Here is a 23994-nt window from a genome sequence, read left to right as displayed (position 1 = left end):
CCGTTTTCAAGAAGGGATGAGAACAAATGTGCAGAACTATAGACCTATATCTCTAACGTCTATCTGTTGTAGAATTTTGGAACACATATTATGTTCGAGTATAATGACTTTTCTGGAGACCAGAAATCTACTCTGTAGGAATCAGCATGGGTTTCGAAAAAGACGATCATGTGAAACCCAGCTCGCGCTATTCGTCCACGAGACTCAGAGGGCCATAGGCATGGGTTCCCAGGTAGATGCCATGTTTCTTGACTTCCGCGAGGCGTTTGATACAGTTCCCCACCCCCGTTTAATGAACAAAGTACGAGCATATGGACTATCAGACCAATTGTGTGATTGGATTGAAGAGTTCCGAGATAACAGAACGTAGCATGTCATTCTCAATGGAGAGAAGTCTTCTGAAGTAAGAGTGATTTCAGGTGTGCAGCAGAGGAGTGTCATAGGACCTTTGCTATTCACAATATACATAAATGACCTTGTGGATAATATCGGAAGTTCACTGAGGCTTTTGCGGATGATGCTGTAGTATATCGAGAGGTTGTAACAATGGAAAATTGTACTGAAATGGAGAAGATCTGCAACGAATTGAAGCATAGTGCAGGGAATAGCAATTGAATCTCAATGTAGACAAGTGTAATGTGCTGTGAATACATAGAAAGATCATCTAGCTACAATAACAGGTCAGCAACTGGAAGCAGTTAATTCCATAAACTATCTGGGAGTATGCATTAGGAGTGATTTAAAATGGAATGATCATATAAAGTTGATCGTCGGTAAAGCAGACGCCAGACTGAGATTCATTGGAAGAATTCTAAAGAAATGCAATCCGAAAACAAGGGAAGTAGGTTACAGTACACTTGTTCGCCCACTGCTTGAATACTGCTCACCAGTGTGGGATCCGTACCAGATAGGGTTAATAGAAGAGGTAGAGAAGATCCAGCGGAGAGCTGCGCGCTTCGTTACAGGATCATTTAGCAATCGCGAAAGCGTTACGAAGATAATAAACTCCAGTGGAAGACTCTGCAGGAGAGAAGCTCAGTAGCTCGGTACGAGCTTTTGTTGAAGTTTCGGGAACATACCTTCACCGAGGAGTCAGGCAGTATATTGCTCCCTCCTATGTATTTCTCACGAAGAGACCATGAGGATAAAATCAGAGAGATTAGAGCCCACACAGAGGCATACTGACAATCTTTCTTTCCACGAACAATCCGAGACTGGAATAGAAGGGAGAACCGATAGAGGTACTCAAAGTACCCTCCGCCACACACCGTCAGGTGGCTTGCGGAGTATGGTTGTACAAGTAGAATTATTTGTCAAAGCAACTGCTGGGTCAATAAGTATGAAACAAACACAGCAACTATTCGCTAGCTCCGAGTAATAAAAAAAACTGAGTCAAGGAATGAACGATAACTTGAACGGATGTCTGGATGTCTTGTGACATCCGCCCAGACCAAACGCAACGAACTATACAGAACAAAGAGAGAGAGAGAGAGAGAGAGAGAGAGAGAGAGGTAACACGCTTGTCTACCAGGTGCAAGCTGCTTTTGTTCATCTTTCGAGACTCACTGAAAGCCAGTTTTTTAATTCTTTTGTAGCAGAGCTACAAGCAGCCAGACAGTAACTCAATAAGAGAATCGTAAGACATCGCTCGAGCAAAATTCGTCTTGCTACTTTCAGTACCCTCTAGTGTCAGAGTGAAAAACCTCATGGTACCGCAAAATTCATCATGCCACTTATGTTTCCTGCCGACACATTATTTATTTTTATGAATACATAATTTTATCTATGGACTGCCACGTTTTCATAATACTTGAATATGACAAAGGACATGAAGTAAATACAGACCTTTTCAAAGTCAAAAGTCGGTAAAATACTACTAATTCGTCTTAAAATATGCACAATCAGCTTACAGACACTTAATGCTTTATTAAGATAGACTGCCGTCGTGATGTTTCTGTAGTAAGTTGAATTTAATTTCTATTAATACAGTGAATATTTTAATTGCTTTTTCTATTACGTTATTGAACACAACAGCAATCATCAAAGATAAATTAATCAGTAACAGTGTATTCTTTCACGATATCTAAAACAATCTGACAACGCTAAATTAGTTTATAAATTCTACGGTTGATCGATGAAAAACGGGAAACGTAAAATTTTACGAGTATACGATCATGTAGTTTTGTCAGTTGATTTTCTTAAACTGTAAGCGAAAGGTGTCTCAACTGTTGGCAACAAACTCCACCTGTGATGGACACACCCCTGGGGAAGTATTTGTAGTGTAAAACACACTTTTGGTGCTATCAGACTGCAAATATTATGTTCACACTACTCGTTTCTCGGGCTTACATTTTTTGGTGGGTTTTCTCAAGCTTATGTTTTTTGGTGGGGCTCAGCCTTTCATTTCTTCTTAGGAAGTTAACGATAAAGGCATCACAACTCGTCACCAGTAACAGTATTTCATAGGAATGCTCAATGAGTGACCTGATGACATTCAAGCAAACTGCAATAATAGTCACTCCATTGATTGTTGTTGTTTTGAATTAGAGCATGCAGTACTTCTACACCAGACTTCTGAACCCTGCCTGTTGTATGCAAATGTCGCATGATGGTTAAATGGTAATCCATCACTTATATCAGTAGTCGAGATTCCTTAATGTGGAAAATCATTCATACCAGAACAATCTTTGTTGAAACAAGAATATTTTTTTCTGGCGTATTTTTGCCAAAAGCACGCACTCCACACACAGTTCAAATCTTTCAAGCTACCACCTCTGCGTTCACCCCTCTGTTATACAAAAGTAAATACTGCATTGAAATTGTTACACCTTTTTCCACTTGCGACTCAATTGTAAAACGCTTAACCCCTAGTTCATGATTTTCAGGTATGCAAAATCCAATGCTTAACTGTAAGAAGATGACAAGAATTTCAAATTAGAAAATACATACACTGACAGCGTTGCGCTGCATTCAAATGGTCGGTGCCCGATTTCAAGCAGTGAGTGGCATCTAACCAGTGGCCGGTAGCCGCTTCAGTGCGAGGAAACGCTGGAGCGTAAGCTGTTCTGATCGCGACACAGCCAGGAGCTGTCATGCGGAATTGTTTCTGGAAGTATTTGTTATTACTGGTGCGTAGAATGAGAAGCAAATTATCTTTCATGTTCAGACAGACTCGTAACTTTAGATGAGCATCGAAATATGCTTACGTGTGGGCTCTAATCTCTCTGATTTTATCCTCATGGTCTCTTTGCGAGATATACGTAGGAGGGAGCAATATACTGCTTGACTCTTCGGTGAAGGTATGTTCTCGAAACTTTAACAAAAGCCCGTACCGAGCTACTGAGCGTCTCTCCTGCAGAGTCTTCCACTGGAGTTTATCTATCATCTCCGTAACGCTTTCGCGATTACTAAATGATCCTGTAATGAAGCGTGCTGCTCTCCGTTGGATCTCTCTATCTCTTCTATCAACCCTATCTGGTACGGATCCCACACTGCTGAGCAGTATTCAAGCAGTGGGCGAACAAGCGTACTGTAACCTACTTCCTTTGTTTTCGGATTGCATTTCCTTAGGATTCTTCCAATGAATCTCAGTCTGGCATCTGCTTTACCGATGATCAACTTTATATGATCATTCCATTTTTAATTACTCCTAATGCGTACTTCCAGATAATTTATGGAATTAACTGCTTCCAGTTGCTGACCTGCTATTTTGGAGCTAAATAAGGGATCTATCTTTCTATGTATTCGCAGCACATTACACTTGTCTACATTGAGATTGAATTGCCATTCCCTGCAGATCCTCCTGCATTTCAGTACAATTTTCCATTGTTACAACCTCTCGATACACCACAGCATCATCTGCAAAAAGCCTCAGTAAACTTCCGATGTCATCCACAAGGTCATTTATGTATATTGTGAATAGCAACGGTCCTACGACACTCCCCTGCGGCACACCTGAATTCACTCTTACTTCGGAAGACTTCTCTCCATTGAGAATGACATGCTGTGTTCTGTTATCTAGGAACTCTTCAATCCAATCACACAATTGGTCTGATAGTCCATATGCTCGTACTTTGTTCATTAAACGACTGTGGGGAACTGTATCGAACGCCTTGCAGAAGTCAAGAAACACGGCATCTACCTGTGAACCCGTGTCTATGTCCCTCTGAATCTCGTGGACGAATAGCGTGAGCTCGGTTTCACACGACCGTCTTTTTCGAAACCCATGCTGATTCCTACAGAGTAGATTTCTAGTCTCCAGAAAAGTCATTATACTCGAACATAATACGTGTTCCAAAATTCTACAACTGATCGACGTTAGAGATATAGGTCTATAGTTCTGCACATCTGTTCGACGTCCCTTCTTGAAAACGGGAATGACCTGAGCCCTTTTCCAATCCTTTGGAACGCTACGCTCTTCTACAGACCTATGGTACACTGCTGCAAGAAGGGGGGCAAGTTTCTTCGCGTACTCTGTGTAAAATCGAACTGGTATCCCATCAGGCCCAGTGGCCTTTCCTCTTTTGAGTGATTTTAATTGTTTCTCTATCCTTCTGTCGTCTATTTCGATATCTACCATTTTGTCATCTGTGCGATAATCTAGAGAAGGAACTACAGTGCAGTCTTCCTCTGTGAAACAGCTTTGGAAATAGACATTTAGTATTTCGGCCTTTAGTCTGTCATCCTCTGTTTCAATACCATTTTGGTCACAGAGTGTTTGGACATTTTGTTTTGATCCATCTACCGCTTTGACATAAGACCAAAATTTCTTAGGATTTTCTGCCAAGTCAGTACATAGAACTTTACTTTCGAATTCATTGAATGCCTCTCGCATAGCCCTCCTCACACTACATTTCGCTTCTCGTAATTTTTGTTTGTCTGCAAGGTTTTGGCTATGTTTATGTTTGCTGTGAAGTTCCCTTTGCTTCCGCAGCAGTTTCCTAACTCGGTTGTTGTACCACGGTGGCTCTTTTCCATCTCATACGATCTTGCTTGGCACATACTCATCTAACACACATTGTACGATGGTTTTGAACTTTGTCCACTGATCCTCAACACTATCTGTACTTGAGACAAAACTTTTGTGTTGAGCCATCAGGTACTCTGAAATCTGCTTTTTGTCACTTTTGCTAAACAAAAAAATCTTCCTACCTTTCTTAATATTTCTATTTACGGCTGAAATCATCGATGCAGTAACCACTTTATGATCGCTGATTCCCTGTTCTGCGTTAACTGTTTCAAATAGTCGGGGTCTGTTTGTCACCAGAAGGTCTAATATGTTATCGCCACGAGTTGGCTCTCTGTTTAACTGCTCAAGGTAGTTTTCAGATAAAGCACTTAAAAAATAATTCACTGGATTCTTTGTCCCTGCCACCCGTTATGAACGTTTGAGTCTCCCAGTCTATATCAGGCAAATTAAAATCTCCACCCGTAACTGTAACATGGTGGGGAAATCTACTCGAAATATTTTCCAAATTATCCTTCAGGTGCTCAGCCACAACACCTGCTGAGCCAGGGGGCCTATAGAGACATCCAACGACCGTGTCTGAGCCTGCTTAAACAGTGACCTTCACCCAAATTATTTCACATTTCTGATCTCCGTCAATTTCCTTCGATAGTATTGCACTTCTTATCGCTATAAACACGCCTCCCCCTTCACTGCCCAGCCTGTCTCTGCAGTATACATTCCAATCTGAGTTTAGGATTTCATTACTGTTTACGTCTGGTTTCAGCCAACTTTCTGTCCCTAGTACTATATGGGCGTTGTGACCGTTTATTAATGAGAGCAGTTCTGGCACCTTTCTATAGACGCCCCTGCAGTTTACTATTAGCACATTAATATTGTTATTCCCTGTTGGATTTTGCCTACTCCTACCTTGCCGCGTCTCAGGAGGCGTCTTGTCGGGCCTAGGGAGGGAATTCTCGAACCTAAAAAACCCCCATGTGCACTCCACACGTACTCCGCTACCCTTGTAGCCGCTTCCAACGTGTAGTGCACGCCTGACCTATTCAGGGGGACCCTACATTTCTCCCCCCGATAGCGGAGGTCAAGAAATTTGCACCCCAGATCTCCGCAGAATCGTCTGAGCCTCTGGTTTAAGCCTTCCACTCGGCTCCAAACCAGAGGACCGCGATCAGTTCTGGGAACGATACTACAAATAGTTAGCTCTGATTCCACCCCGCGAGCTAGACTTTCCACCTTCACCAACTCCGCCAACCGCCTGTACGAACTGAGGATGACCTCTGAACCCAAACGGCAGGAGTGATTGGTGCCGAGATGAGCAACAATTTGCAGTCGGGTGCACCCAGTGCTATCTATCGCCGCCGGCAGGGCCTCCTCCACATCTCGGATGAGACCCCCCGGCAAGCAGACAGAGTGAACACTGGCCTTCTTCCCCGACGTTTCCGCTATTTCCCTAAGGGGCTCCATCACCCGCCTAACGTTGGAGCTCCCAATGACTAATAAACCCCTCCCCCCGTGTGCCTGCTCGGACCTTGCTGAAGGAGCGGTCACATGTCCACTCACAGGCAGAGCAGGCGATGCCAACACTTCCTACTCTTACAGTGTTGCCAGATTGTGCAGATTGCCGGATTGTTGTCAGAGGCGGTTGGTTTTATTGGTCACCTTAAGTGAACGACTCGAACTTAGTCTCTGTGGCGGCTGGCCGGCGGTCAGTTTTTATGTCTAAGACTGTACGTAACAGGGAAGCTAAGGTTCCAAAGTTTGAGATTGGTGATTTAGTTATGACCAGGGCCCATGCAATAGGACCAAGAAGGAAATAAATTAGTTTCTTCCCAGAAATTAGAGACCTTGGGAAGTAGCGGGAAATCTGCATCAAAGACTTTGACAGTAAATGACCCCAGGGCTGGAGAAAATAGAGGTCAATACAGTACAGACAATATTTACAAATGTAGGTTATTACAAAAAAAATCTGTAGGAAGGAAGTGAGGAATACACTGGGAATCCGATTGTTGATTAGTGTGGATTTCCTAATCCTGTATGTGTTGAGTGACAGGTTACATGAACTGAAACGGGAGAAACTGAATGTTAGTTGTAAGAGTAGGACAGCACAATTACAATAAAGGTAAGAATACTCATTTTAATGTTAAGACACCAAATCAAATGATTACCTCAAGCTGCTGGTAAAGATACACAGACATGCTGGAACAGTGTAGACCTACCAGGTGTAGAAGTATAAAATCGGAATTTCCTTATAGATAGTGAAAGCTGTAAGTGTAGGGCCCATGAGACTGCATTGGCAGCGCCATCTGCTTCCTGTAACGGCTGACTATGAATGTCAACACCCAGTAAACTAAGCTCCACACATTGGCATCTGTTTCAAACCCATAAACATGTCGAGTTTTGTGCATGTGAACTACAATTTGCAGACAGCATTGATTTTCTGTTATCATTTGAAGAAAACTGCTGCAGAATCGCATCGACTGCTTTTCAAAGCTTTCGGTGAACATACTCTTGGAAAAACACAGTGTTTTGAGTGATTCAAAATTTCAAAAGTGGTGATTTTGATGCGAGACACCACTGAAGTAGTTCAAAGACAACAAACTGCAGGAATTATTGGATAAAGACGATACTCAAATTCAAAACGAACTCGTGGAACAATTGAATGTGAAGCAGGAAGCCATTTATCTTTGGTTAAAAGCTATGCGAAAGGTGCAAGAAGTGGGAAAATTGTTTCCACATGAACTGAATGAAAGACAGCAAGCAATTCGAAAGACTACTTGTAAAATGCTGCTCATCAGATACAAAAGAAAGTTGTTTCTACATCGAATAGTGACAGGTGATGAAAAATGGATATATTTTGAGAATCATAATCATCGTAAATCATGGGTGAATCCAGGCAGACCACTGACATTTACTGCGAGGCCAAATAGCTTTGGGAAGAAGACAATGCTCTGTGTTCGGTGGGATCAAAGGGTGTCATCTATTATTGTTGTTGTCTTCAGTCCAGAGACTGGTTTGATGCAGCTCTCCGTGCTACTCTATCTTGTGCAAGCTTCTTCATCTCCCAGTACCTGCTGCAACCTACATCCTTCTGAATCTGTTTAGTGTATTCATCTCATGGTCTCCCTCTACAATTTTTACCCTCCACGCTGCCCTCCAATACTAAATTTGTGATCCCTTGATGCCTCAAAACATGTCCTACCAACCGATCCCTTCTTCTAGTCAAGTTGTGCCACAAACTTCTCTTCTCCCCAATTCTATTCAATACCCCCTCATTAGTTATGTGATCTACCCATCTAATCTTCAGCATTCTTCTGTAGCACGACATTTCGAAAGCTTCTATTCTCTTCTTGTCTAAACTATTTATCATCCACGTTTCACTTCCATACATGGCTACACTCCATACAAATACTTTCAGAAACGACTTCCTGACACTTATATCTATACTTGATGTTAACAACTTTCTCTTCTTCAGAAACGTTTTCCTTGCCATTGCCAGTCAACATTTTATATCCTCTCTACTTCGACCATCATGAGTCATTTTGCTCCCCAAATAGCAAAACTCATTTACTACTTTACGCGTCTCATTTCCTAATCTATTATGAGCTGCTAAAACCTGGTGAAAACGTTAACAATGATCGCTACCAACAGCAAACGATCAATTGAAATCGAGCATTGTGTGAAAAATGACCAGAATGTGGAAAAAGGCAACAATCATACATAGCAAAAGGGATCAGGGAAACAATATAAGCGTTCAGTTGGGAAATACTAGGGCATGCGGCTTATCCTCCAGACTTGGCTCCTCCCGATTATCATCTATTTGCATCACTGGTACACACTATTGCTGAACAATGCTTCAATTCATGTGAAAATGTAGGAAAATGGCTCGCTGACTCATTCGCTTCAAAAGATAAATAGTGATGGAGATTATTTTGAATAAAATACTGCTTAACAGTTTCAAACAACAGACGTGTAATTATTGCAACCAAATTCCGGGTTCATACCTCTACACTTCAAATATCATGTACAACAGATAGGTTAATTTGCGCATGAATTTAATGGACATGAATCACCTAATTTCGGTAAATCAATGAACAAAACACACTCTTTAAAAAGATTTACAGTACCAATTAAACATCAACCATAACATCATATGTCACAGAGAATGCTTATACAATATTGCTGCACCTAATTGGGGAACTACTAAAATGTGCAGCTTGTGACTACAAATACTGAGCTCGTGAAGATAAGTAATTAATTCTATAATAACTGTCAATTAAGTTAATATTACACCACAAGGAAGTTAATTAGAGTCTATTTCATATTATCTATTTCTCGGGGGGGGGGGGGGGGGTGAACGCTAAGGGCTGGTTTCCGCATACATACAAATTTAAGACATTTCTTTAAGCATTAAGTGAAGAATTTAGCTTGTTTTCATCACACATATATTTAGTAGTGCCGTATCTACTCGGGGAATTAAAGGTTTTAAGTTGTATCTTTTATTTCCTTTCAAAACGCACAAAGCACATATTACACATACATGATCTTACACTTAATTTTTTGGGTGTACAAGTTTTGACTTTTAATTTTAGTTTAAGTGCATTAAATTACTATATTAATAGTACACATACGTATATTAGTGTTACACATAACTTTAGCAACTCTTGTGATCCATAGTTAACAGAATATTACTGTTACTGCCTAGATAAATTTTGTAAAGATATTGTAAACAACCATGAGAAAGATGTGTTTGTGCTGCTGTAGGAAAGTTAGTCTGGGGTTCTGAGCAGCTCTTGTGAAAGATGGTTACATTGGGGTGAATGTAGTGGCATGGGAATCAGGGAAGTAAATGGATCTCTTCCATGGTATTGCAGAGCATGTTCAAGGGATGGAAAAATAGTGGAACAGGAAAGGAATATTGGAGCACTTAAGGATGAGCTGGATAATGCTAGGGAGGAACTGATGAGATTAAGGGGGGAGAAGGGCGAAGACAGGTGGGAAATGGTAGCAAGGAACAGGGGCCACAGAAAGAGAACAGCATCCAACAGTTTCATCGTTGGTACAAAAAACAGATTTGCCTTGCCACCTCAGTCAACTGAGGAAGAGGCTCAAGACGGTGTTAGTGTAGTCAGTACTCAACAGACTTTTACTTGGAAAAAAAATCTGTTTCAAAAACAGTAGAAAGTAGGAGGAAAGTTCTGTTATTAGGTAGTAGCCATGGAAGAGGTGTGGGCCAGATCTTGCAGGAAAAAACAGGTGACAGGTATCAGGTCACAAGTATTTTCAAGTCCAGTGCATGTCTTAGTCAAGTTATAGAGGATGTAGGATCATTGTGCAAGAGTTTTACGAAGCACATTTCTGTTGTGGTAGTGGATGGCGTGGGAAACAGTACTGATAGGGATCAGAGCTACAATATTGAGTGTGACCTGGTAAAAATAACATCTTCGACTAACCATACAAATGTTGGCTTGGTTCCTGCTTTCATGTGGTATGACTGGCCCCAATTGAACAACTCTGTCAGGAGGGTCAATATGGAGCTAGATCAGCTGCTTTGGGCGGTTATTTTGTCAGGCACAGGTTTGGTTCCTGCTGCTGATGGTATTGGTAGGTGGGACTTCACAAGACATGGCCTGCAGCTCAATAGGAAAGGGAAGGGTAAACTGGCTGAGATGATAGTAAAATCTTTATGGGGGAGGGCACTGAAACTCGTAGTACTACTTTTTTAGGCTAAGATCAGTGTCGAACCATCCAACATTGATTGAAATTAAGCTTAATGAGAAGCTCAGACAGGCAGGTACTAGAGATGTGAAAATATAACAAGATTCTCATAACAGTACAGTGAAAAATAATGTTAGGATGTCACAAGATTCTCATAAAAGCACAGTAAAAAATAATGTTAATATATTGCATCAGAATATCAAGGGATTAAAAAACAAAGAAATGAGCTTCTTTGTTTAGAAGATTTAGAAACTGAGAGTGGAATAGATGTACTACACCTGTTTGAACATCATATTGTCAGAGATATGGAAATGGTAAATGTAGGTGGATATAAGCTTTCAGCACATATAAGTAGAGGCAGTATAGAGAGAGGACGAGTTGCCATACATGTTGAAATCTGTCACAGTGTGAAAAATTTGGAAACAAAATTTTTTTTTGTGTAGAACAACATATAGAAGAATGTGCGTGTGAGCTTAAACCAAGTAATGGCACTTTTATAATTGTAGCCATGCACAGGTCCCCCCATAGGAAAATTTTCAACTATTTTTTAAGAACTTGGATTCTTTGTTGTGCTGTCTGTCAGACAGAGGGAAGCAAATTATTGTTTGTGTGGATTTCAATGTAAAATTTCTGAAAGAATCTACAGAAAGCTTGACCTTGAAATATTACTAGGTTACATCAATTTGATTTCAGTTATTGATTTTCCTACTCAGGTGGTACAGGAAAGTAGCACTGTATTAAGAAAAGTTAAGAGTAGTCTGTGTGATTATGATGCACAGCAATTGCAGTAGATGACATTGCTCCATACATTAATGCAAAATAGCCCTCCAAAATAGTGCATTCAATTAACGATTTAGCAACTGAAAACTGTGGGGAAAGCTTGCGACAGTTAAACTGGGATGAGGTGTACTGGGACTCTAATGCTAATTTAAAATTTAACGTATTTCTTGATCCTGCCCCCATGAACCATGGACATTGCCGATGGTGGGGAGGCTTGCGTGCCTCAGCGATACAGATAGCCGTACCGTAGGTGCAACCACAACGGAGGGGTATCTGTTGAGAGGCCAGACAAACATGTGGTTCCTGAAGAGGGGCAGCAGCCTTTTCAATAGTTGCAGGGGCAACAGTCTGGATGATTGACTGATCTGGCCTTGCAAAACTAACCAAAACAGCCTTGCTGTGCTGGTACTGCGAACGGCTGAAAGCAAGGGGAATTACAGTCGTAATTTTTCCCAAAGGCATGAAGCTTTACTGTATGGTTAAATGATGATGGCGTCCTCTTGGGTAAAATATTCCGGAGGTAAAATAGTCCCCCATTCGGATCTCCGGGCGGGGCCTACTCAGGAGGACATCGTTATCAGGAGAAAGAAAACTGGTTGGTTGGTTGGTTGTTGGGATGTTTAAGGGGGACTAAACAGCTAAGGTCATCAGTCCCCCATTCCAAAAACAGGCGAGACAGGGTCACGAAGCAGGTAAAACCCTAGAGGGAAGGAGACTCCCCCCAGGCACTACAAGAACACAAATGCAACAACGAACACTACAGACAAGAAGAGGACAGACAAACACCAGACACTAACATACAGAAGAAAAGAAGATGGCTGGAAACTGGTTGACTGACCGCGAGACAAAAAAAAGGGAAAGAGTCAACCAGCAGACTATACACCAAAACAGCAACAAATGTAAAGAGACGCGAGGACAAAAGACACAGAATGGGAAGGTGCAGGACCTCCCTAAATCGAACCATAAAAAGGACTACCACGGATAAAATGTAAAACATTGTCAGCCATGGAGGCATCGTCAGATAAAACCAAAGCCAAAGTGCCCGGGAGATTAAAAGAGTGCCGGAGTGTGCGCAGTCGAGGACACTCCAGCAAAATGTGGCCGACCGTCAGCCGGGACCCACACCGACACAGAGGGGGATCCTCCTGACGCAACAGATGGCCGTGCGTCAGGTATGTATGGCCGATGCGCAGCCGACACAGGACCACCGAGTCCCTGCGAGAAGCCCGCAGGGAGGAACGCCACACATCGGTCGTCTCCTTGACAGCCCGCAGTTTATTCGGGGCTGTCATGCCACGCCACTCAGCAGCCCACATCCCAATCAGCTTACGGCGCAACACCATCTGCTGGTCGCGAGCCGTAAGGCCGACCGCCAAAGCCGGGGCGTCGATCGCCCCTTTAGCCAGCCTGTCGACACGTTCGTTCCCTGGGATGCCAACATGACCGGGCGTCCAAACCAAGACCACCGAACGACCAGAACGGGCAATGGCGGAAACAGACTCCTGTATGGAGGACACCAGAGGAGAGGAGGGATAGCAGCGGTCGATGGCCTGAAGGCTGCTCAGGGAGTCACTGCAGATGACGATGGACCCACCTGAGCAGAAACGCAGATGCTCAAGAGCGCGCATGATTGCCACCAGCTCTGCAGTAAAAATACTGCAGCCAGCCGGCAAGGAGCATTGCTCAACATGGGCAGCGTGAGCAAAAGCGTAGGCAGTGCGACCATCAACCAGGGAACCATCCGTGTAGACAGGCTCACAGCCCGGAAATGATTCGAGGAGCGCAAGAAAACGGCGACGGAGGACCACAGGCGGAACCGAGTCCTTAGGTCCCTGTGCCAAATCCAGACGGACGGACGGCCGGGACAAACACCAGGGAGGCGTAGGTGTACGGACCCGGAAGGGAGGCAGAAGAGGGAATGACCCCAGGTCTGACAGCAGGGACTGGACACGGACAGCTATGGAAAGCCCAGACCTAGGTCGCCGTTCGGGCAGATGGAGGACCATAGCAGGGAAAAGCAGGCGACGATTGGGATGATCTGGCGAGCAATGAACGTGGACAGCATAGTCGACGAGCAGACGATGGCGGCGAATCCGCAGCGGGGGAACCCCGGCCTCCACCAGTAGACTATCCACGGGGCTGGTGCGAAAAGCGCCAGTGGCAAGCCTAACCCCACAGTGGTGTACGGGGTCTAACAACTTCAACACTGAGGGGGACGCAGACCCATAGGCCAGGCTCCCATAATCAAGCCGGGACTGCACAAGGGCTCTGTACAACCGCAGCAGCGTGCAGCGATCTGCACCCCAAGACGTGTGGCTAAGGCAGCGGAGGGCGTTGAGGTGCCGCCAGCATTTTTGCTTCAGCTGAGTAATATGAGGAACCCATGTGAGCCGGGCATCAAACACGAGTCCCAAGAAGCGGCAAGTGTCCACCACCTCAAGCAGGTGGCCGTCGAGGTAAAGTTCAGGATGAGGGTGGACCGTCCGACGCCTGCAGAAGTGCATAACTCGAGTCTTGGCTGCAGAGAACTGAAAACCGTGAGTCAGAGCCCACGATGCTGCCTTGCGAATGGCGACTTGCAGCCGGCGTTCGGCGACTCCCGTAGTCGTGGAGCTAAATGAGATGCAGAAGTCGTCGGCATACAAAGAAGGAGACATCGACGACCCCACTGCTGCAGCCAGACCATTAATAGCCACCAGAAATAAGGAGACGCTCAACACTGAGCCCTGCGGGACCCCATTTTCCTGTATATAAGAGGAACTAGAGGTGGCACCGACTTGCACCCGGAAAGAGCGGCGCAATAAAAAGCTTTGAAGAAAAGCCGGGAGCTGACCACGAAGACCCCACTCATGCAACGTGGCGAGGATGTGATGCCTCCATGTGGTGTCATACGCTTTCCGCAGATCGAAAAATACAGCAACGAGATGCTGACATCGGGCAAAGGCCGTACGGACAGCTGATTCCAGCCGCACCAAATTGTCCACTGCAGACCGGCCCCGACGGAAGCCACCCTGGGATGGAGTGAGGAGACCGCGCGACTCAAGGACCCAACACAAACGCCGCCCCACCATACGTTCGAGCAATTTGCACAAAACGTTGGTGAGGGTAATGGGACGATAGCTGTCCACCGCCAGTGGGTCCGCACCGGGCTTCAAGATGGGGACAATAACACCCTCTCGCCATTGCGACGGGAACACACCTTCGCTCCAAATGCGATTAAATATCGCGAGAATGTGTCTCAGGCAGTCCCTGGAGAGATGCTTCAGCATCTGCGCGTGGATGCAGTCTGGGCCTGGTGCTGTATCAGGGCAATCGGCGAGAGCAGCGAGGAATTCCCTCTCGCTGAAAGGGGCATTGTATGTTTCAGAACGACGCGGTCTCCTCACTCCATCCCAGGGTGGCTTCCGTCGGGGCCGCTCGGCTCGCTCCTTTAGAGAGCGAAAGGCGGGGGGATAAGATGCAGTCGCAGAGCTCTGAGCAAAGTGCGCGGCAAGCCGTTCAGCAATGGCGGCAGCGTCCGTGCATACAGCGCCGTCCAAGGAGATCCCAGGGACACCGAAAGTGGTCTGGTGTCCATAAATCCGCCGTATCCGGGACCACACCAGCGAGGGGGAGACACGGGAGCCCAACGATGAGACATACTGCTCCCAGCACTCCTGCTTACGCCGTGTAATCAGACGTCGGGCGAAGGCACGTAGCCTCTTAAAGGCGATGAGGGTCTCGAGAGACGGGTGCCGCCTATGACGCTGGAGGGCCCGCCTACGGTCGCGAATAGCCTCAGCAATCTCCGGCGACCACCAGGGTACAGCCTTCCTCCGAGGGAGTCCAGAAGAGCGGGGGATGGCAGCCTCGGCTGCCGAAATGATGGACGTGGTGAAGACACGGACCACCTCGTCAATGTCACCCTGCGGGGGACACTCAACGGTTGCCGCGGAAGTAAAACGCGGCCAGTCAGCTCTGTGGAGGGCCCAGCGTGGCAGACGCCCAGAAGAATGACACTGGGGCAGTGACAAATAGATGGGAAAATGGTCACTGCCACACAGGTCAGGATGCACCCTCCAGTGGAGGGATGGGACAAGTCCGGGGGTGCAAAGAGAGAGATCGATGGCGGAGAACGAGCCATGGGCCACACTGAAATGTGTGGGAGCACCGGTGTTCAAGAGGCTAAGGTCGAGCTGAGCCAATAAATGCTCCACGGCACGACCGCGGCCATCGGAGACAGTCCCACCCCATAGAGGGTTGTGGGCATTGAAATCGCCCAACAACATGAAAGGTGGCGGCAGTTGGGTTATCAGAGCAGCCAGGACATGCTGCGAGACAGCACCATCCGGTGGAAGGTAGATACTGCAGACGGTAATAGCCTGTGGCGTCCACACCCGTACAGCGACAGCCTCTAAAGGTGTTTGGAGAGGGACAGACTCGCTGTGCAGAGTGTGAGCGACATATATGCAGACGCCACCAGACACCCTTTCATAAGTTGCCCGGTTCTTAAAATAACCCCGATAGCCACGGAGGGCGGGGGTTCGCATTGCTGGAAACCAAGTTTCCTGCAGAGCAATGCAAAGGAAAGGATGAAGGCTGATAAGCTGGCGGAGCTCAGCTAGATGGTGGAAGAAACCGCTGCAGTTCCACTGGAGGATGGTATTAGCCATGGAGGGGAAAGGCGTGAAGGGACTGGGGAGGCAGATTACGCCTCCGAGGCCCCTGCTGCTACCGAGTCACCACTTGGAGAACAGCCAGCCAGTGCGTCCGAGGGACTGGCGAGATCCATGTCCTCAGCGGACGCCAGAATCTCCACCTCATCCTCAGACGCAGAGCTTGTAGGAAGCGGTGGAATGGGTGCCACCGCAATATCGGTAGCCTTGGGGAGTTTCTTCTTCTTCTGCTTTTCGCGCTGCGCCTTTGGTGGTTCAGGCTGGGAGGGCGGCACTGGGTCAGTCTCAGGGACAGACGACGACCGAGTGTCTCGACGACCAGGGACCAGCGGTTGTTTAAGCCACTTGCGGCTGTCGGCTTTGGTACCGGTCGGAACTTGCGAAGGGAGGTCCCCAAGGGACCCCTTCCGTACGAGAGTAGCCGAAGAAGTCTTACGCTTCTCCGGCTGGGAAGGGGGAACTGATGTCCCCGATGGTTGGGGGGGGGTGTTGCTCCTGAAGTAGATGGAGCAGGAGCAACAGTGGGTTTAGTGCCCCCCACCATCAAGGGGGCAGGTGCGGGACTGCGACTCTGCGAGCTGGCTGGAGAGGATTGAACCGTAGCAGGAGAGACAGTTGCGGCATAAGAAGCCGTCATGCGCACTGGGTGAAGGCGGTCATATTTCCGCTTCGCCTCAGTGTACGTCAGGCGGTCGAGAGTCTTTATCTCCATGATCTTCCGCTCCTTCTGCAGAATCGGACAGTCTGGCGAGCAAGGCGGATGGTGCGCACCACAGTTCACACAGATTGGAGGTGGGGCACAGGGATGATCAGGATGGGATGGTCGACCGCAATCGCGACAGACGAGGTCGGAAGCACAGCGTGAAGACATGTGGCCGAACTTCCAACACTTGAAGCACCGCATCGGGGGAGGGATATAAGGCCTGACATCACAACGGTACACCATCACCTTGACCTTCTCAGGTAACGTGTCACCCTCGAAGGCCAAGATGAAGGCACCGGTGGCAACTTGACGATCCCTCGGACCCCGGTGGACGCGCCGGACGAAATGGACACCTCGGCGCTCCAAGTTGGCGCGCAGCTCGTCATCGGACTGTAAAAGGAGATCCCTGTGGAAGATAATGCCCTGGACCATGTTCAGACTTTTATGGGGCGTGATAGTGACGGAGACATCCCCCAGCTTAGTACAAGCGAGCAAGGCCCGCGACTGGGCGGAGGACGCCGTTTTTATCAACACCGATCCGGACCGCATCTTTGACAAGCCCTCCACCTCCCCAAACTTGTCCTCTAAATGCTCGACAAAGAACTGAGGCTTCACGGACATAAAAGATTCCCCATCAGCTCTGGTACAGACAAGATATCTGGGCGAATACTGCTCACTTGCATGTAATGCCTTTCGTTCCTCCCATGGTGTGACGAGGGAGGGGAACGATTTGGGGTCATAAACGTTACCTTTGAAATGGGCCCTCGAACGCTTAGAGACTGCTGGTGGCTGGCCACCAGCAAGAGAAGAAGTGCCACGCTTCATTGCGTGTCATCCACCCTGATGCCACCTACTCCGACCAAGGGCCCTCCCCACGGGCGCCACCCAGCCACAGCAAAGGCCACCTGGCAGGATGGCCATTGCCGGGAGTCCCGATGCCCCAAGGAGATGGGCATCCACTCCTTGGCATACGTGGGGAGTTAACGGCGCAGGCATCAGTAGAGCGATCCCTGTGTTGTCAGGGGGCTACAACCAAGAGGGTACATGGCGGCCCCACCACAACGGACTGGCTACCGTGCTGGATCTTAGGTGCAAAACTGACCAAGGCCGTCGTCGCAGATAAAAGAAACACTGCAGAGTGCAGCGTGGTAATCGCCCAAGAGATCGAAAACGAGCGGGACACCATTGCAACGACGAGAAAGCCGGCTAAAGGTCTAATTGCACGACGGATACAGTGCACCATGTAAGGCGCCCTTCCCCAATTGGCTCGCTCTTCGGAATAATTTAGAAAGATGGAGGTCAAACCCGAGAGGGGACCATCACATATTGCCGAAACATTTGAGACTCCTTTTAGTCGCCTCTTACGACAGGCAGGAATACCGCGGGCCTATTCTAACCCCCGAACCCGCAGGGGGGAAAGAAAACTGGTGTTCTACAGATCGGAGCGTGGAATGTCAGATCCCTTAATCGGGCAGGTAGGTTAGAAAATTTAAAAGGGAAATGGATAGGTTGAAGTTAGATATAGTGGGAATTAGTGAAGTTCGGTGGCAGGAGGAACAAGACTTTTGGTCAGGTGAATACAGAGTTATAAATACAAAATCAAATAGGGGTAATGCAAGAGTAGGTTTAATAATGAATAAAAAAAAATAGGAGTGTGGGTAAGCTACCACCAACAGTATAGTGAACGCATTATTGTGGCCAAGATAGACACGAAGCCCATGCCTACTACAGTAGTACAAGTTTATATGCCAACTAGCTCTGCAGATGATGAAGAAATTGATGAAATGTATGATGAGATAAAAGAAATTATTCAGATAGTGAAGGGACACGAAAATTTAATAGTCATGGGTGACTGGAATTCGAGAGTAGGAAAAGGGAGAGAAGGAAACATAGTGGGTGAATATGGATTGGGGGAGAGAAATGAAAGAGGAAGCCGTCTGGTAGAATTTTGCACAGAGCATAACTTAATCATAGCTAATACTTGGTTCAAGAATCATAAAAGGAGGTTGTATACATGGAATAATCCTGGAGATACTAGAAGGTATCAGATAGATTTTATAATGGTAAGACAGAAATTTAGGAACCAGGTTTTAAATTGTGAGTCATTTCCAGGGGCAGATGTGGACTCTGACCAGAATCTATTGGTTATGAACTGTAGATTAAAACTGAAGAAACTGCAAAAAGGTGGGAATTTAAGGAGATGGGACCTGGATAAACTGAAAGAACCAGAGGTTGTACAGAGTTTCAGGGAGAGCATAAGGGAACAATTGACAGGAATGGGGGAAAGAAATACAGTAGAAGAAGAATGGGTAACTCTGAGGGAAGAAGTAGTGAAGGCAGCAGAGGATCAAGTAGGTAAAAAGACGAGGGCTAGTAGAAATCCTTGGGTAACAAAAGAAATACTGAATTTAATTGATGAAAGGAGAAAATATAAAAATGCAGTAAATGAAGCAGGCAAAAAGGAAAACAAACGACTTAAAAATGAGATCGACAGGAAGTGCAAAATGGCTAAACAGGGATGGCTAGAGGACAAATGTAAGGATGTAGAGGCTTATCTCACTAGGGGTAAGATAGATACTACCTACAGGAAAATTAAAGAGACCTTTGGAGAAAAGAGAGCCACTTGTATGAATATCAAGAGCTCAGATGGAAACCCAAATCTAAGCAAAGAAGGGAAAGCAGAAAGGTGGAAGGAGTATATAGAGGGTCTATACAAGGGCGATGTACGTGAGGACAATATTATGGAAATTGAGGAGGATGTAGATGAAGGTGAAATGGGAGATATGATACTGCGTGAAGAGTTTGAGAGAGCACTGAACGAGCTGAGTCGAAACAAGGCCCCGGGAGTAGATAACATTCCATTGGAACTACTGACGGCATTGGGAGAGCCAGTCCTGACAAAACTCTACCAACTGGTGAGCAAGATGTATGAGACAGGTGAAATACCCTCAGACTTCAAGAAGAATATAATAATTCTAATCCCAAAGAAAGCAGGTGTTGACAGATGTGAAAATTACCGAACTATCAGTTTAATAAGTCACAGGTGCAAAATACTAACACGAATTCTTTACAGACGAATGGAAAAACTAGTAGAAGCCAACCTCGGGGAAGATCAGTTTGGATTCCGTAGAAACACTGGAACATGTGAGGCAATACTGACCTTACGACTTATCTTAGAAGAAAGATTAAGGAAAGGCAAACCTACGTTTCTAGCATTTGTAGACTTAGAGAAAGCTTTTGACAATGTTGACTGGAATACTCTCTTTCAAATTTTAAAGGTGGCAGGGGTAAAATACAGGGAGCGAAAGGCTATTTACAATTTGTACAGAAACCAGATGGTAGTTATAAGAGTCGAGGGGCATGAAAGGGAAGCAGTGGTTGGGAAAGGAGTGAGACAGGGTTGTAGACTGTCCCCGATGTTATTCAATCTGTATATTGAGCAAGCAGTAAAGGAAACAAAAGAAAAATTCGGAGTAGGTATTAAAATCCATGGAGAAGAAATAAAAACTTGGAGGTTTGCCAATGATATTGTAATTCTGTCAGAGACATCAAAGGACTTGGAAGAGCAGTTGAACGGAATGGACAGTGTCTTGAAAGGAGGATATAAGATGAACATCAACAAAAGAAAAACGAGGATAATGGAATGTAGTCGAATTAAGTCGGGTGATTCTGAGAGAATTAGATTAGGAAATGAGACACTTAAAGTAGTAAAGGAGTTTTGCTATTTGGGGAGCATAATAACTGATTATGGTCGAAGTAGAGAGGATATAAAATGTAGACTGGCAATGGGAAGGAAAGCGTTTCTGAAGAAGGGAAATTTGTTAACATCGAGTATAGATTTAAGTGTCAGGAAGTCGTTTCTGAAAGTATTTGTATGGAGTGTAGCCATGTATGGAAGTGAAACATGGACGATAAATAGTTTGGACAAGAAGAAAATAGAAGCTTTCAAAATGTGGTGCTACAGAAGAATGCTGAAGATTAGGTGGGTAGATCACATAACTAATGAGGAGGTATTGAATAGAATTGGGGAGAAGAGAAGTTTGTGGCACAACTTGACAAGAAGAAGGGACCGGTTGGTAGGACATGTTCTGAGGCATCAAGGGATCACCAATTTAGCATTGGAGGGCAGCGTGGAGGGTAAAAATCGTAGAGGGAGACCAAGAGATGATTACACTAAGCAGATTCATAAGGATGTAGGTTGCAGTAAGTAATGGAAGTGATGAAGCTTGCACAGGATAGAGTAGCATGGAGAGCTGCATCAAACCAGTCTCAGGACTGAAGACAACAACAACAACAACAACAACAACACTTCATGATACCTTTGTGGGTATATTTGAAAACAGTTTCCCTAAAAAAATAGTGAAATGTAATTGTAAGAAACCATGTAAACTCCATGACTTACTAAAGGGATAAAAATATCCTGTGAACGGAAAAGGAAAATGTATCTTATAGCTACGAGGAGTAATGATCCCAAAACAGTGAAACATAAAAACTACTGCACTGTATTAAGAAAAGTTATTAAAAAGTTCAGAAGTATGTGCATTATGTCTGAGACTAGCACATCTGATGATAAAATTAAAACAATTTGGAATAATGTTAAAATGAAACAGGGCAACAGAGAGCACAGGAAGACTGTATTTCTATCAAACTCATTGAGACATTTGTTAACAAGAAGTCAGAAGCAGAAAAAAAATTTTATAATCATTTTTAAGTGTTGCAGAGGAAATAGGATGCAGCTACTCATTAGGAAATGCAAGGCAGAATATGGAAGAGGCAATACCTATGCAATTTGATAAAATTGAAATTCAACCCTCATCTCCTACCGAAATTAGGAAAAAAATAGATTCACTCAAAAGTAAAAGCTCACATGGAATTGATGGTATTTCCAACAGAGTACTAAAAGCTTGTTCCCAACAAATAAGTAGGATTCTCAGCCACATATGTAGCAGCTCACTGAAATGGGGCTTTTTTCCAGATAGACTGAAATATGCTATTGTTAAACCATTGCATAAAAAAGGGGATAGGTCTGATGCTAACAACTACTGCCCAATCTCACTTCTGACAGCTTTGTCCAAAATTCTTGAAAAAGTAATATATTCAACAGTAGCATCACATATTTGTAAAAATCAAGTACAATAGACTCTTACTAAACTGGCCATTCTTCGCACATATGGGTGTCAGATTATCGGAAATGCCAGATTGTTGAGAGTGTCTAAAATTTAATATAAACACATAGGGATTGTATTGTATCAAATCAAAAGATACATTCATTTTTACACAAAACTTACTCCTTGAGTGTTCACATGCATATTAGTATTATATGTCATTCACTATGAAACATGTCCCAAAGTTTTAGTTGTCACCATGATGATACGCAATGGTAGTATGCTTTATCACACAAGGGCTTTACAGACATTTCATAGGTCCCGCCATGTTTCTGACTGTTGCATAATGTACTCCAGGAAGACGTCTCCAGCTTCAGCACCAGCAGTTCTCTCCTCCTGTGTCCTCTTCTTCATCAGTTTCATCGTGACTTTCCTGTGAGCTTATGATTACCTCTTTTCTGCTGAAGTGTGGTCATAAGTAGTTGCTCGTCCAAAACTGTTGCCAGCAACAATGGTTTTATGCGACGAACTTCAGTTCAGTATATGCCTAATTTTAAGTGTCTGCTTGAGGTCGAGCATAACGTGTTTACCTTTAGAAGCCATGATAATGATGCGTAAGGAAAGCCACAATTTCAAAGTATACAGGAATGCTGAATATTATAATTAACTAACAACGTTGTTGCAGATGAGATTTCATTACTGAAGGCATCATTTCAGGTTGAACGACTTGAGGCTGGATGTGTGCTAGATTACTGAGAGGCCGGACTACCGAGGGTTTGCTTTTCAACAGAAAATGCTATATTTGCTTTCACTGGTCAAATAGCAAATGCATTTAATAACTGAACATCGCCAGTTGGGATATTTTGTGATCTCTCAAAGGCTTTTGATTATGTGAATCATGAAATTCTTCAAGATAAGCTTAAGTATTGTGGTATGAGTGGGGCAGGGCACAAATGGTTTAATTCATATTTAACTGGAAGAATGCAGAAGGATTAACAATACAGGTAGTCTGCAAAAATCAGCAGTCATCTAACTCGGGAAGTATCAAGAATGATGTCCCTCAGGGGATCTGTAACTTTGTCTGTCCAAGAACTTCTAGAAGATATTTTGGTGATATGTCAGATGATTTTCACTTGAATTTTTTAACAACGTCTGTATAGTCCAGTGCACATTTACAGTACAATCCCAAACCAGAGTACACTAAGCTAAGCATGGTTATGTGACACTATAGAACATCATTAATAAAATATCATCATTAACAGTAGTTGTCATTTTCCTGATGAGAAACTTGTTTTTGGTAAAATCTTGTACATGCGATTTTCCCAAACGTCTTGTGTCCCTTATTGTTCTTAATATATATTAATGACCTGCCACTCTATACTCACGAAGCTGCAAAGCTAGTTCTTTTTGTTGAATATACAAGTCTAGGTAATCACACACAACAAACATTAATCAGCTGAGGAAATTGTAAACAATGTCTTTCAGAAAATTATTCAGTGGGTCTCTGCAAATGGACTCACTAAATTTTGAGAAAATGCAGTTTATACAATTCTGTAAAGTAAATGGCGTAACACCATTGATAAATACAGACTATGAAAAGAAGTCTGCTGCTAAGGCAGAATATTCCAAATTTCTGGGTGTGCACATTGATGAGAAATTGAATTGGAAGAAACACACCGATTATCTGGTTAGATTCAGCTGCTTACGCTATTATGGTTATTGCAAACTTTGGTGATAAACATGTCAGTAAATTAGCCTACTATGACTATTTTCATTCACTGGTTTCATATGGCATCATATTTTGGGGCAATTTGTCATTAAGAATGCAACTGCAGAAAAGCGTGAAATCAGAATCTTCTAGGATGGACCCATTACGTTACAGACCCATATGCATATTTACGCCTTGTCAAATATACTGAAAAAAGTAATAAAATACAGGCTAGTTACGTTCATAGACTTACACAACAGTCTAAGTTAGGTACAGCATGGTTTTAGGAAACACCAGCCAAGTAAGGCAGCTACTGCTTATTTTCTACTGTTTAGTTCAAAGCTGTTAGGTGAAAAAGAAAG

General features: G+C 44.5%; 1 protein-coding gene across 1 annotated transcript in view; it reads right to left on the bottom strand.

The window, feature by feature from the left end:
- Positions 1–23994, bottom strand: part of LOC126259274 (multiple inositol polyphosphate phosphatase 1) — a 238877-nt gene that overhangs the window by 213279 nt on the left and 1604 nt on the right. The window lies entirely within an intron of this gene.

The sequence above is a fragment of the Schistocerca nitens genome, chromosome 1, assembly GCF_023898315.1.
Source record: "Schistocerca nitens isolate TAMUIC-IGC-003100 chromosome 1, iqSchNite1.1, whole genome shotgun sequence".
NCBI lineage: Eukaryota > Metazoa > Arthropoda > Insecta > Orthoptera > Acrididae > Schistocerca > Schistocerca nitens.
The sequence above is the reverse complement of the archived record's forward strand: the minus strand, read 5'-3'. Positions and strand labels throughout refer to the sequence as shown.